General features: G+C 41.8%; 1 protein-coding gene across 1 annotated transcript in view; it reads left to right on the top strand.

The window, feature by feature from the left end:
• The first annotated feature begins 7191 nt into the window (after positions 1-7191).
• The window catches only part of AMER3 (APC membrane recruitment protein 3), a 60920-nt gene continuing 52249 nt past the window's right edge, over positions 7192-15862 (top strand). The window contains exon 1 of the mRNA XM_005282464.4: positions 7192-7327. The gene's annotated coding sequence lies outside the window, so the exon portion shown is untranslated. The remainder of the gene's footprint in view (positions 7328-15862) is intronic.

Here is a 15862-nt window from a genome sequence, read left to right on the forward strand (position 1 = left end):
TGGAGGCACCAGCACCCCTTTGTGTTCACTCAGTCCACCATTATTGGCAGACTGAAGACTGTCTGAAAGGCAGGAAACCCCCGAGTTCTAATTCTGATGTCAGCAGTGACTCCAGCTTAACCACTTAACTTCTCTGCCTCAGCCTCCTTCACTGCAACATGGAGATAACAGAACTTCACAACTGGTGAGAGGGAACAGGAGATTCTTGATGTAGTTGTTTGTAAAATCCTGTGAAGACAAATAAGTCAATATATAACTGCTAAGCATTGTTTCTGTTAGTAACAATGTGTGATTGTAATTTGTGCAACAGCCATTTGTTCACTAACTACTGAAATGAGACCAGCAATTAACCTCAGGTAAGCTGCTGAAGAGTAGTTAGCTAGTAACAATGACTGTTTGCTTCCAGCCTCAGTCAGACTCATGCTAGTCACCTGGAGGTGAAGGGCTCTATATCTCATTACCAATACTCTAAGGGCTAGTCTACACTGGCAATGTTAAAGCGCTGTTGTGGCAGTGCTTTGACATGGCTTATGTAGTCGCGGCAGAGCGCTGGGAGAGAGCTCTCCCAGCACTCTAAAAAACCCACCTCCATGAGGGGCGTGGCTCCCAGCCCTGGTGCACTGTTACATTGATGCTTTACAGCACTGAAACTTGCAGTGCTCGGGGGGTGTTTTTTCACAACCCCTGAGTGAGAAAGTTGCAGTGCTGTAAAGTGCCCGTGTAGACAAGCCCTTAGACACACAAAAATCACTGAATACTGATAAGAATGTATGAATAATTAAGTTTAAGCTGATGTTAGCAGAAAACCCAGCTGGGGATCATTATAGTCTCAGTTTTTAGAGATTTGATATGTTGGCAGGATATATCATGGGCCAAATTCATCCATGGTATAATTCCTTTGTCTTAAACTGAATTATTCCAGTGATTTTTTTTTCTGCCCCATAGGTCTATTGTACTGAAATACCAGCTACCTACTTCTGCTGACAGATGAATTTGAAACAGCATAGTTTGCCTTTGGTGACAATATGGTGCAATATCCTGGATAAATCTTATGGAATAAAGTTAAACTTTATTGAATAAAGTTTAATACCTTTGCAGTCCATTGTATTAAAAATGCAATTGTGTATGTATTATTGTAATAACTTCTCTAGGAGACTGAATAATGCAATCTCTGGAAAATATTAGGAATTTCAAAGGGCTTTTTTGGGACAATATGCATGAAGTTCATTCTGTAGGAAGTACTTGGGAAGAGGGAAATGCAAAAATTCTCCCCTCCAAAGCCAGCCTTTTGAAGCTATGCCCTGGGGAGAGAGACCCACAGTTTATTATTTACCTGTTCCTGGAAACTCCAGATCAAAACCCCCCAAACTGTATAAAGGATGGACCAAAATTGTTATGAGTGTGCTAGTTCTGAGCTGAGGCTATTATGAACTTGTGACCATAAGAGAGGCTCCTTTGGGTTTTTTGAAGGACTGCTCCTGCCACAGCCTATGTTAGAGTTGGCAGGTGTGTGTGTGTGAGATTTCTAGAAGCTTATTAGCATACATGTAGGTTCTTTTATTGTTTTGAATGTTTTCTCTGTAATGCTTTCACCCAAAGAATAAGCTTGCATAGAAAGAGCTGTGTGGTAACTATAACTGAGGGCAATTACACTGTTATCAGCCTCTAAAGAGAAAGCAAGCAGGTCAGTTTAGGCAGCCTGTCTGTTGCTAGGACCAACACAGTGAAGGCAGGGAACTGCTCAGCCTGGGAATATCCCAGGCAGGAGGAGTGAGATGTGGGTCTCTCCACCCAAGAAAGGCAACAATCTGGGAGCCAGAAGCCTGAGAGTGGATGCACTTGCTGGATCATAGAGGGGAATACCGGTACAGTTCCTCTGAATGGTGACATATAGCAGTGGTTCTCAACCTTTCCAGACTACTGTATCCCTTTCAAGAGTCCGATTTGTGTTGTGTACCCCCAATTTTCACCTCATTTAAAAACTACTTGCTTACAAAATTAGTGATAAAAATACTACGGTGTCACAGCACACTATTACTGAAAAATTGCTTACTTTCTCATTTTTACCAAATAATTATACAATAAATCAATTGGAATATAAATATTGTACTTACATTTCACTGTATAGTATACAGAGCAATATAAACAAATAATTGTCTATAAAATTTTAGATTGTACTAACTTCCCTAATGCTTGTTATGTAGCCTGTTGTAAAACTAGGCAAATATCTAGATGAGTTGATGTACCCCCTGGAAGACCTCTAAGTACCCCTGGTTGAGAACCACTGACATATAGCAACCTAATAACTACCCTCAATAATTTGTCTTCAGTGTTTGCCAGTAGTTCATGATCTACAGAGAAATATATTGGGATTGACAATTAAGCAGTGAGGTGGTAATGGGAAAAGAATAGTTTATAAAACTGTGAAATATTTCACAACTTTTTGAAAAGGTGAGTTATATGGCAACATATAAAGGCCCTGATTTTGCTGCCATGTAGCTCAATGGGAGTTTTACCAATGGCTAACCTGGGAGCAGGACTGGGCCCAAAATATCACTATGGCAACACTGTATTTAACTAATGTGCTTGATCATTAATAATTTCCATTTCCTTCCCTCTATGACAGGGACCTGACAGGACCTGAAGAAGGCACTCCTAGCGAAGCTTGAGCGAGAAAGTGAACTCCCCAGGAGCTGAAATCCCCTCATCTCTGGAGCTGTCTATCTGAGCCTTGGACCCATTCCAAATGGTTCTGAGTGTGCCCTGGACAGCCCCTGGAATGGAGATTCTGAATTAGGAGACTTGAGTCCATCCTCCAGGTCTGAAGAAGGATCTCCCCTGCTCCCTCCAGGGAAGAATGGGCATCAGGTGGAAGATGAAGGGGTGACTACTGAGAGGCCTACCCCAACTCCAGAAGAAGAAAGAGCCAGATTTCATCCTAGGAACTGGCAGTACTGGAAAGGCCTGAGGGGCTACGCTCCTGGAACCAACACCATGTGTCTGCCCCGCTCTCCCTACATCCATGGTGAGGATTTGTCTTCCTCTTCTGTGATGGCACATGTAGTATTGTCTACTTTGTGCTTTTACAGACCTAACACTGCAGCTTTGTTTCATGCTGCCTGTGTGTTGTGGATGGTATTACAGACCCAAGTACAGACCTTTAGAATTGTATGCACACAATTGCACATGTAAAAATGCATCCCAGTAATCCTGTATGCTGATTTTATGCAGGCATTTTTGCAGACACAAATCTAACCCCCCTGATCTCTCTTGGGGCACTGAGAACCTTGAACTTCAGCAGTGAATCAGCACACATGAAGCATGTGACCTCTGATTGATCTGCAATATCTGCCAGCATTTTAACATGCGCTAACTTCGTTTAGAAAAAGGACTTAAACCCTTTAACGTTTTCTCATCCCTCATTAGAACACACTAAGTGAGGGTTTCTCAAAGCCAAGATCATCTGTGTAGCAAGCCTTCTGAAATCAGAACTCAATACATATTAATATTTCATGCTAAGTCAAAAATATCAGACCATGTGAATCCATTCCTGTCTCACATGGCTTTCTTCACAATTGCTCTTAACCCAATTTCCAGAGCTATTAGTGTTCAAACACAGTTTGCTCATTCACAGGCCAGCTCCTGCTAGCTGATCTTTCTGGGAAATCATAGCCAGGGCTTTGGAATCAGTGCAAGTCTGAGGCACGGTCTTGTAGGGTATTTATCCATATGGGGTAACATGCAAGGTATCTACAGAAATCTCATGCCTTATCAAGACAATATAACTGTGCATAGGTGCTGAATTCCTCTCTACCTGGGTGTGCTTGACCCCCCCCCCCTGCCCCAGCACCACCCACACTCCACCCCTTCCCCCAAACCTCCACCCCTACCCCACCCCTTCCCAGCCCCGCTCTGGACCCACACTCCACCCCTTCCAAGGTCCCACCTTTTCCCACCCTACCTCAGCCCCGCCCTGCCTATTTCCACCCCATCCCTGCTCCTCCTCCCTCCCAGTGCCTCCTACATGCTGCTGATCATGGTGGGTGGGAGGCGATGGGAGGGATGGGGAGGAGTTGATCAGCGGGGTGGGGAGGAGTTGATCGGCAGGGCCGCCAGCAGATGGGAGGCACTGGGCAGGAGGGAGGAGCTGGCTGCCAGTCGGTGCTAAGCTCCCACTAATTTTTTTTCCATGGGTGCGCCAGGGCACAGAGTCAGTGCCAATGTCAATGAGATGTATGAATGGGTAATATTTAAGGAGTAATGTTACCATACTGAAAGTATGAAGTTTTATTGAAGCTGTGTCAGTCCCAAGACAGAGAGATAAGGTGGGTGACGTAAAATCTTTTATTTGACCATCTTCTTTTGCTGAGAGAGACACTTTCAAGCTACACAGAGCTCTTTTTCAGGTCTGGGAAAGGTACTGAGAGTGTCACAGCTAAATACAGGATCGAACAGATAGTTTGGCATAAGTAGTTAGCATTGATTTTGAATGGTTCCTTGGAATATGTGCTAACTACTTATGCTAAACTATCAGTTCAATCTTGTATTTAGCTGTGACACTCCCAGTACCTTTCCCAGACCCAAAGAAGAACTTTGTGTGGCTTGAAAGCTTGTCTCTCTCACCAACAGAAGTTGGTCCAATAAAATATATTACCTCACCCACCTTGTCTATCATAAAAGCTCTGTTATCCAGCATGTTGGGAGAATGAGGGTGCTGGTAAGTTAAAAATTCTGGTTTACTAAGAGGGAGGGAGTTTGGGTGCGGGAGGGGGCTCAGGGCTGGGGCGCAGGAGGGGGCAGCACGCAGAGCTGCCTAGCCGTGCCTCTGCCTAGGAGTAGCAGGGACATGTCACTGCTTGCGGGGAGTCGCCCCAGGTGAGCACCACCTGGATCCAGCACCCTGAAACACCTCCCACGCCCCAACCCCCTGCTCTGAGCCCCCTCCCACACCCAAACTCCCTCCCAGAGCCCACACCCCTCACCCTCTCCCATGCCCCAACTCCAGCCCCACACCAACTGGACTATAAACCAGACTTTCAATTAGATCAGAAATGCTGGTTTATGGAGCACTCCCGTTGGTAAAGTGCCAGATAACACAGCTTTTACTGTATATTAAAAGTTTTTTTTTTTTGGACTTGGAGTAAAAGCTAATCACCAGGGGATAATGTATCGTGGTGATGGTCCATTCAAACAGGAGTGGGTGGTCACCCTTCCATTTAGCAGGCAATGTAAAGCAAGGCTCAGTTGTCCAGTCTTGCTCCATCCCAAGACTTGCACTGGAAAACCATCAGAGACAATTGCAAATGATTGAAAGCACCTGGGGAAAAAAAAGGAACATTACAAAAGACAGGAGAGCACCCTGTCTGAGTAAAGACAAACGACTGTTTCGGTCTGACACAGGATGGGGACAGACACTGTATCCATTCACTGGAGAAACAGCTTGCAGAGTGGGAGTGTTTTTCATGGAAGTTTGGATCCTGGTTCCTGTGAAGCCATCTAACTGTGCAACAGACTGAATTTTGGAAGGAAAACCTACTGTATTAGATAGGAAAGGTAGCTATTAAGTGTAGGCCCTACATTGTGCTTTAGGATTTTGTTTTGCATTGTAACCATTTGTTTCTCCTGCTCTCTCTTGGCTTTAGTTGAATCCTTGTTCTTTCTTAAATAAACCTTCTCTTGCTTTATTACAAATGCTATGGGGTTTAAGGTAAAACAGGGGCACACTGCTCCTTTGGGGGCAGAGGATCTGGGATTCCTGTGAGTAGCCAGTGTCAGGGGCTGGATATCACAGGGGAATGATTCAGAGGGACTTGGGGATTGGGACACACCTCTTGATAGCCTGTAGGGTGAAGACAGGGCTGGCAAAGCCCAGAGGAGGGCACTTGAGTGGCTAATAGGCTGGTGGTGTTAGGGAGCTAACCCCCAACCATCATGGGCAAGGTACCTCTCCCTAGAGGCAGTGGTAACAAGGTACACCAAGAACTGTCACACCCACATATAAAGTACAGTCCCAAGCTACAGCTCACACTAGTGTTACCGGAGTGTTTTAGACCGTTATGTATAAGCAGTGTGCTGATTTTAGGAGAATCCTCATGAGAATCCCTCTCAGGCCCCAAACCCGGGAGCTGCTACAATCAAGGGGAGAGGAGACAGGAAAGGTGAAGGCCAGGAGGAGAGGTACAGGGGAGCAAGGTGGCAAAATTAATTTCCCTTTGAAAATATGGGATTCTGCCCAATTTTCAACCCCTCCATGGCTAGAGTATTTTTTTTTTTGGGGTGGGAGGAACAGGGGAAAGCGAAGAGAGGAAGAGGATCTAGCTCAACCCTGACATGGAATTTAAACCCCGCTATTTTGATATTAAATTCATTTCCATAACAGACTGTGATACGACACGTAGGTGCTGGAACTAGAGGTACAAGGGGTACTGCAGCACCCCCTGACTTGAAGTGGTTTCAATTATTTGCAGGGTTTACAGTTTGGGTTAATGGCTCTCAGCACCCCCACTATACTCATTATTCCAGCACCCCTGATATAACCCCCAATTTTGCCTTTACTGCAAAAATCAAGCAAAACCTGGACTGATTTACTAAGGAAAGCTGGTTAAAAAACAAAACATGTTCAGTGACTTAAAAAAACCCCACCTAAGACAAATACTAGCCAATTACATTTTTTGGTATAAATATTCCCTCTCCTCCTGTCCCCAGTTTGCTCCAGGGTGAGATTCCTTCTTTAATATCAGAAGTAGTATATGTGAAGGCACAGTCTCTTGCCATAACAGTCCCCTTTAAATCATTTCTTCAAAGGATGATACATGTTGAACAGTGATGCATTCCAATAACCTAGAAGTATCTGTTCAGACCGGTCTTTTTGTATTCCAGTCAGCTATGAAAATTGGTGGGAGAAATACAATTACAATAAATGTGCTCCTGAATTATTCCAAACCTGTTGTGTGTGTAGTATAACCAGGATGTTGGCTGTGAGCTCTCTAGTTTACCTTCAATTTTTGCCCCTGAGCAAGTTAGGCATTTACTTGCTACCAAACAGATGGCTGAAACAAACATCTTTCCTAAATCAAGCTACATGGGGAAACCTAGAATCTATGTAGGGTACAGCAAGCTACAAGCTGGAAGGATTGGGGGGTGGGAGGAGGAGGGAAGGGGAAGGAGGAGGAGGAGGAAAAGATAGGAGGTGGAGAATACCAGTGGAGAGCAGCAGTAGTACAGCCCCTCAGAGTCTGAAAAGCATCACAGGAGCCTCTGGATAAAGATTCTCAGCCTCAGCAACAAGACTGTAGTAGAGAGGATTACTGCTGAATGGTAAAACATGGTGAGTAAGATTTTTGTCATCTGCCTTATTGTTAGCTGTTCGTGCAATAGAATTCCTTTTGCTCTGACACCTACCACGAGACTCCAAGGGACAGATTATTATTTTGGGATGATTGCTTGTTTTGACACTAGCATGGAGCACTGATTTTCCTTTATTTCTTTTCTTATATATTTTTGATGTGCACATTCAATCTCTTTTAAAGCAATAAATAACTGAAAGTGACAAGGGCTAGCAAGGTTAACTCTTCGCTGTCTGATACAACTGGCTGCTGGACACAGCAAGCAATAAATGCACAGTTTCCCTTTCAGGTACACAGCAGAGATTTCTGTGCAGCTGTTTTCTCCCTGGAAATAGTGAGCTGTTTAACCAGTAGCCTGTGCTGGAGTTTATGCTACTCTCCCACAAGGTGTAAGGAAAAATGTTTTGAGCCAGTACCTTTCTCTCAGCTTCAGGTGCAGAAGAAAAACTGAGCTGTGCAGGGTAATGCAAAGGTTTTGCCATGAAGGTTTCCTCCTTTTGTAATGAATTCACCTCTCCCCCCCCACATTCCTCAGTGTAGTTCTCTCCCTGTTTTCCCTTGGCATAGAGCTGCAAGTGCTAGTAATTACTGAAACTGTTCAGATGACTAATCAAGGGAATGAAACTGGTGGCTAGGAGCTAGCCATTGTGCTGAACATGTAGAGATTCTACAGCTTACATGCCCTGTACAATGAACTGGGGAAAAAGAATGCTTGTTTTTCTTCACCCTTTTTGATCTTTTATATGTACCCAGCACGTTTAAACACCCAAAACTGCAGAGCTCTGCATACCAAGGGCTTTAATTTTACTACTGACATCTCAGCTTTATGGAGCAGTTGGCAGTGATTAATTTAAGGTTCAGACTTTCCTGTAGCACAGTGCTAATAAGATTAAACATTTAATTACAGATCCTTATAGTATTCTGATGTGAGGTGTAAGATTTTATTGTGTACACATGATGGTGTGTTTCTTTAGGTCTTTTAGTAAGAAAAAGCAGAGCCTGACCTAAATGTATATGCAAATTATTAGGTATTCTGGGTTACCCAAGAGAGGCAGGTGATAAAGAGAAATGATAACATGTAACCACTAATAATGATGACAAGAATACTCCAAGCAGGTGGTATGATCCCAGCATAGGTCTGCATGTCACAGAGGTTTATTTAAAAACAAATCTCCCTCTGTAACATGAATTGTTAGTGCCATTTTTAAAAAGGAGAAATAGAATAAGATACTGGCAGAGTAATCTATTTAAGAAGTGAGAAGATGAGCAATGCTTTAAAATCTTCTTTGGTTTACACTATGAGGGAACGTTATGTCTGTCTGCCTTTAAGAAACAGAATTGCATATTACAGTAACTGCAGACAGAATATCATCACGGTTCAGCAGGGAACTTCTTTATTGAATTATAATTAAAAACAGCCAAATAGTGAAAAAGAACTGCATGCTCCTATTAATAGTAGGAAAATTCTCCATTGGCTTTATTTTGTGACCTTTAGTAAAGGGAGTTAAGTGTTTGTGAAAGTAACTAAATTTTATTCTCCCAAACAGAACCCCTTCAGTAAGATTATATACTCTGCTTTATGCTGTTAATTGATCTAGAACAAGTACTAAGCATTTATAATACCCATTGATTTTAATAGGAATCATGGGCACTAAGCCCCTTATACTTCTTTGTTAATCTTTTTTAGGGTTTTGGATTGGCACCCATCATCATAGTAGCTCAGCATATCCCTAAGTTAATTAGCCAGCGTGGCAAAGTCTCTAGTAGGCTTCCCGAAGCATTCAGTTCTTTGTCATTTCCTATTCTTCAAATTCTTCATTAAAAATTTGAGAATAAGTTTCACTTCAGAGTGTTATCTGTTTAAAAAATTATTTTGGGGTTTTTTTAAAGTAAGTACACTTTCCATTATATTCTTGTCCAAAAATTTCATCATACCACAGTTTTAATTTTGGAGCAAGGAGTACATTTTCAAAAGCATCCAAGTCCCATTTTCAAAAGTGACTTCAGCACAGTGGACTTACATGTCTGAGCGTCAAAGTCACTTTTGAAAATGGGACTTAGACACCTCAAACATTTTACTCTAAAAACATGCATGCTGGATTTTACTCAGTTTTAAAAATATCAGTAATGAGAAAGAATATTGTGCATAAGAGTTTGTCAATGGATTTAATTAATAAGATCAAACCCTAGGGAAGGGGCAAGTTTAGACAGTATATAGTATGTGGTTGGGTAAGGCACCTTCTTCTCATGGTGTTACTGTTTAAGAATAAACTATTACATTAAATATAACAAAGATAAAATATTCTCATAAAATACCTAAAAACTCTCCCTAACTTTGCTCATTAGTAGTCTCCAGTGAAAACCCATCACAAGTATACATATGACCAGAGTCTCCAACTATACAGCTAATAAGATTTTGGAACAAATGCCTGTAACGATGCTGCCTCTGGTGGGACACAACTGAGGGTATCTATTCAGGACAAATTGCTTAGAGCAGGGCAGTTACAGCCCAAGGCTGGGTTTCCTTTACCAATAAGGCACCCCACCCCACCCCACTGGCTAACCATAAGTCATACAAGCAATTCCCTTAGACACTCCAGTTTCCCAGTATCACCACCAGTGCCACTCATTATAGGGACGAATGGTTATGAAAACCAATACCCCAGTAAAAGGAAAAAGGTTCTCTCAATCCCAAAGGACCAAGCCCCAGACCCAGGTCAATATACAAGTCAGATCTTACCCACAAATCACGCTGTTGCCAATCCTTTAGAATCTAAAATCTAAAAGTTTATTTATAGAAAGAGAAATATAAATGAGAGTTAAAATTGGTTAAATGGAATCAATTGCCTACAGTACTGGCAAAGTTATTGGTTCATGCTTGTAGCAGTGATGGAATAAACTGCAGGTTCAAATGAAGTCTCTGGAGTACATCCACAGCTGGGATGGGTCATTCAATCCTTTGTTTACAGCTTCAGTTTGTAGCAAGGTTCCTCCAGAAGAAGCAGGATTGAAGAGAAAATGGAGGCGTTTCCAGGGCTTTTTATATTCTTTGCCCTGTGGAAGGACACCTCTTTGTTCTTGCTGTGGAAAATCCCAGCAGCAAGATGAATTTGGAGTCACATGGGCAAGTCACATGTCCATGCATGACTCAGTTTGCAGGCAGCAGCCATTGCTCACATGCTATCTTGAATGTTCCCAGGAAGACTTCTTATGTGGATTGGAGTCTCCCCAGGTCCATTGTCAGTTAAGTGTTTCTTGATTGGGCACTCAATTTGCAAATTCCTTTCTCAAGAATCTGACCAAATGCTTCACTAATGCTATTTAGAATCAAACACATTGAGATACAAGTACATAGCCAATATTCATAACTTCAACTACAAAAAATGGTACACACACATACAGATAGCATAATTATAACCAGCAAATCATAACTTCTTCATAGACATCTCACATGACAACCTTTGTACAATATTTGCTGTAAATATATAACAGTGGTGGCAACAGTGATCTATATGGTTACAGTTCATGTCAATATCATCATAATGCCACATAAGGCTAATGCTCCTTTTTCCTTGCCTAGGAGAAGCAACATTGAGTCAAGCTTTGATCTAAATTTCTAGTTCCTAAGCCAGTTTCTGCTATTAATGATAGCCATGCAACCTCACTGGTGTCAACACTTATTCTCCAAATGGGTTGATTTCCCCAGGGTTGCATCCAAGAATATTGATATTTTTGCCAAAATTTTATGGCCCTCAGGAATAATTTTTCATTTCTGTAGAAAATGCAGGCAGAAATATTTTCCAATAGGAGAGCAACTAAAAGTAATTGACACCCATTCTTAAAGTTAAAGCAATTCTTCTAACATCTCTACAGAAAGGCAATGTGCTGGGATTACTCCCAAACCATGGGAACACTGGTCGTCCTCACACTTCTAGCATCTCTCTTTTGCGAGTTCTCAAAAAGTAAACCATTAATATCCATTCTGCCTAAATCATAAGAGATCCAACACTAGTATTATGAACTAGTGCATAATAGATGGTTCTTATAAGTTTGATGATAGAGGGTCTTTGAATTTTAAAAACAATATTCTCCAAATCCAGAATGGTGTTTACTCCAAGACTTTATTTGTATTATACTTGCCAGCCCAACCTTTGGATTTAATTGCTTGTTTAGAAGCCTGTGAAACCTTAAGACTAAGTGGTGTGGTCAAGACCAGTAAGTATGCGTCACTCTAGCAATATCATAGATGGGAAAGGCAGTTTCCCCACAACAGTAGCATAACATTTCTTTAGCTGCAGAAAGGTCTGCGTCTGAGACAGTGGTAGATAACAATTTAACCGTAGTTCAGCAAAGATTTACTTAAATGAATTTCACAAGTAATCCACTGATGCCAGAAAAAAGGAGATGGGGCAGTTTGAAGGAAAAGTACACACGGAGTCTTGTTGAAACCATAATGGATTAATTCTTAGTGAGCTGGCAGCCAGTTCCAAAGATTCCTGTCATTTTGAGTGAATTTTAATTGCAAAAACACATTTCCTTTACAAAGATGGAAATCAGTCCCCAGATATATTTTTTAATTCTAGTAGGAGTACAAGATAAAAAAGTGGAAATTAAATGCAAGGGTAAAAATAATGGGAAAGGACTGGAGACAGGCAATGCTGTAGCTGAATGCACAGGTCAGGACAACCCACAGACAAAAGTACAATTTTACAAAAGTCTAGAATCATTTTACAGAAGTTTGATTAGGATTACATAACCACTGGAAGCATATACTGTAACTTTACCTTAAAATTTCTTTAATCTTTTAACCTCATTTCCATGGTACAGTTTCCATGGTATTGACGCGTAGCCCCCCAGGCAGGAAAAGGAAAAAAATGGTATGGTCATTACTAGATTGAAATGGTAGAATTAATAATGATGCATAAAAGACATAAGTATTCAATACGTATTGCTACTCTGTATTTGGAAAGAAGCAGAATGATTTGTATCATATAAGGATGATGAAGTACTTTCCAGTCTGTTAGTCAGTCCATGGAGAATGTTAGACAACATCTATGAGGGAGAAATGTTTTTAAATTACCAGGGCCAGATAACTTGTATCCAAGAGTCCTAAAAGAGTTCGCTAAGGAGATAAATGGCCCACTGATGGCAATTTTTAATAAATCTTGGAGTACCAGGGCGATTCCAGAAGACTGGAAGCATGCTAGTATTATGCCAAATGACCCAAATGACAAGCAGAATGACCCAGGTTGCTTAGCTTGTCATCAATCCCAGGCAAAATAAAGGATCTGGGATTCCGTTAATAAAGAATTAAGGACAGGGTGCAAAACCATCCCAATAACCTTTTCCTAAAACATTTATAAAGTAACTTTTCTGTAGCATCAGTGACATGTACGAATATGCAATGGTGTAGTGAGGTAGAAAAGTATTTATTAGCATTCATCACAGATCTGAAGAACTCACATTTCCATCTATGAGTAACATGGCTACATCAAAATCATGCTGATAAAACCTTTATCTATCACCACATCATCATGTATGCCGTATTCTACAGACTGTGCATATATACAGTCACACATCACCCTAAAGTTTGCCACTATTTCCTGCCTTCCCCTGTGTTATAAATGTGCTGATTATAGGCCATACCAGAGCCTCCACTAAAAATTGCTTTATGCCACTGGATAGCCATGGATCTGGCTACCTGAAGATTCCCTTCCCCCTTGTAGGTTCCAGGACTGGCTGCTCCAAGAAGCAGTCATTTAAGGTGTCAAGAAACTTTATCTCTGCATCCCATCCTGAGGTGACACGTACCCAGTCAATATGGGGATAGTTGAAATCCCCCATTATTATTGTGTCTTTTATTTTAATAACCTCTCTAATCTCCCTGAGCATATCACAATCGCTATCACCGTCCTGGTCAGGTGGTCGGTAGTACATCCCTACTGCTACATTCTTATTATTCAAGCATGGAATTACTTCCATAGAGATTCTATGGAACAGTTTGATTCATTTAAGATTTTTACTTCATTTGACTCTACGCTTTCTTTCACATATATAGTGCCACTCCACGACCTGTTCTGTCCTTCCGATATATTTTGTACCTTGCAATTACTGTGTCCCATTGATTATCCTCATTCCACCAAGTTTCTGTGATGCTTCTTACATCAATATTCTCATTCAATAGGAGGCACTCAAGTTTACCCATCTTATTATATTTAGACTTAAACTTGTCACTTTTTAGCCCTCTGCCATTACGGGATGTAATTGAATGGGACTTTTTTTTCATTTGACTGTTTCTCATCAGATCTTACCTTTATTTCATCACCTTCCATCCTCTCCTCCTTACTAGGACATAGAGAATAGATCCTCCCCTAAGGTATGTCTCTGTCCGAGCCATGTGCTCCTCCACACCTACCTGTCCATTGTGGGAAGATGGTCAGATTTAGCTGACAGAACCGCCTCTTAGAGGCCATGGGCAGTTGCTACAATTTAGAGGAGCCTAAGACTGCTCCAAGTTATGTCTTCAGATTGTGCCAAGCTCACGATTGGTGGGAGGATGCATAAAAAGCTGGTTTAAAAACCACCCTTCCTGACTTGTACTGGGTGCAAAAGAGCTGGATCCGAGGCTGGTCCCATGTTTATACATCTCCTTTGAAACACTGGCAGTTATTTATTCTGCTAGTGTAGCTGTGCATGGTTTATCAACGAGTGTTGGATGCAACACTGTGCTGCTAATGCGTCTTTTAATGTGCAGTAATTCATTGTCAATTATTGCTGACTTTCAGGGCCCAGATGATTTTAGTTTTAGTGTATATGTAAATGATGCAGAACTAGAGAATTTAATTCTAAATGGAGGTTTCATTCAGTGCAGATCTGAAGGGATTTTTTTTTAAAGAACAGGCCTTTGAATAAAAATCTGGGCCACTCTTTTTGTCCAATAAGAATTTCGTTTGCATGAGAGCTTGCATGAGGAGTTTGATTCTGTTCTGAATTATGCAGCTATAATCCCATTGCTTTACTCCTGATTTACACGGGCGTAGGGAGGAGGAGAAACAAGTGCTGTCTATTTATGAAATAATTCCAGGAGAGTTGACTATGGCATAATATTTTTATGAGTATTTCAGTTAAGTGTTTATCTACTGCATGAAAACATCAACTGTACTGAACACTGTAGCATACAGGTGTAGACCCCAAGTTTGTAATGAACTATGCAATGCATGTGCATTTAAAAGTAACCAATGTACAATGTGCATATGTTTTGCCAATGCATCTATGTACTATAGTTGGTCATTGTACACTTAAAAATGTCTGTCAAGCCAATCCAACTGTCCAGTGATATTTAGTGGTGCCTTTTATAAAAGCTACTTTTGATTTTTTATAATAAAAGTAGCACTACAAAAAATTATAGATTGCATTCTGTGATCGGGTGTACAAATCCCCCACTGGAAAAGCAGGGGTTAGAGAGCTGCTCTGCACCCAAGTTGCCGCACCCCACTGCACCTGCTATGCCTGCACAGGCTGGAGAAGGAGCTTTAAAAGGCGAGCAGAGCAGCTCAAAAGCAGGCAGATGAGCTGACCTACGTGCTGGGCTCCTGAGAAGGAGCAACCTAGGAGCTCTTGCTGCCTGAGGCCTGACTGTAGTGACCTGTCCAAGCCTACTCTGATGATAAAAGGATCTGGGTTGTGAGATCTCAACCCAAGATGGAGGGGAGTCCTGAGGCCTCCTGCTTAATTGCAAAAAGACCCCTCCTCCCACTGCTGGACTCTTTATACATATCCCAAAAGGCACAGACTTGCGAATATGACCTGGCTGGAGGGCAGCGTCACTGGAAGGACAGACCACCGCAGCGCAGAGCCGTGGTAATAAAAGGGGACTCCCGATAGGAAAACAACCTGCCATACTCCCGCCCAACCAGTAGGTGGTGCTAGTGGTGAGCATGTCCCTTTCACACACTTCAGCAGAAGCAAGAACAGTAATTCAATTTCAGCATGCATTCCAAGCAAAGGACCAGTTCACGATGTACAGGCAGGGATTTGCAGAGATTTTCCATGTAAAATGAAAATCTCTTGTGTTATATTTTACATCCCCAGAGCTTTCCCCACTTGGGATCTTCCTCATCCCTTGACCTAATCAAAGGCATAAGTTAATGAACAATCACCTCCCCAAAGCAGGCCTTTGGCATAAAAGTTCCTTGGGTATCCACTGATCCTCATTGTTCTCCAGTGATCCTGTATCTGAAAGCTCAGCAGCTTGACAGTTTCAAAGGCAATCAGGCCAACTAGCCACCAACCTAGAGTGACCTGTTCTCCCCGCTGATTCTTTCAGACCTTTCAAACCTTACAAGCAACACTCCCTGTGTTTCACTTGAACTCTTTTTCAAACAACACCATGAGTTATTGACTGAAGTCTCTCGCAAGAAATAAAATCAGTTCTAATATTGCTGATTTCCTCCCGTCCATTTCTCTAGATTTTCTTCAAAATATACAAATTCTAATGGGGTTCTAGTTGTTTGGGA

The sequence above is a fragment of the Chrysemys picta genome, chromosome 9, assembly GCF_011386835.1.
Source record: "Chrysemys picta bellii isolate R12L10 chromosome 9, ASM1138683v2, whole genome shotgun sequence".
NCBI classification, from domain to species: Eukaryota; Metazoa; Chordata; order Testudines; family Emydidae; genus Chrysemys; species Chrysemys picta.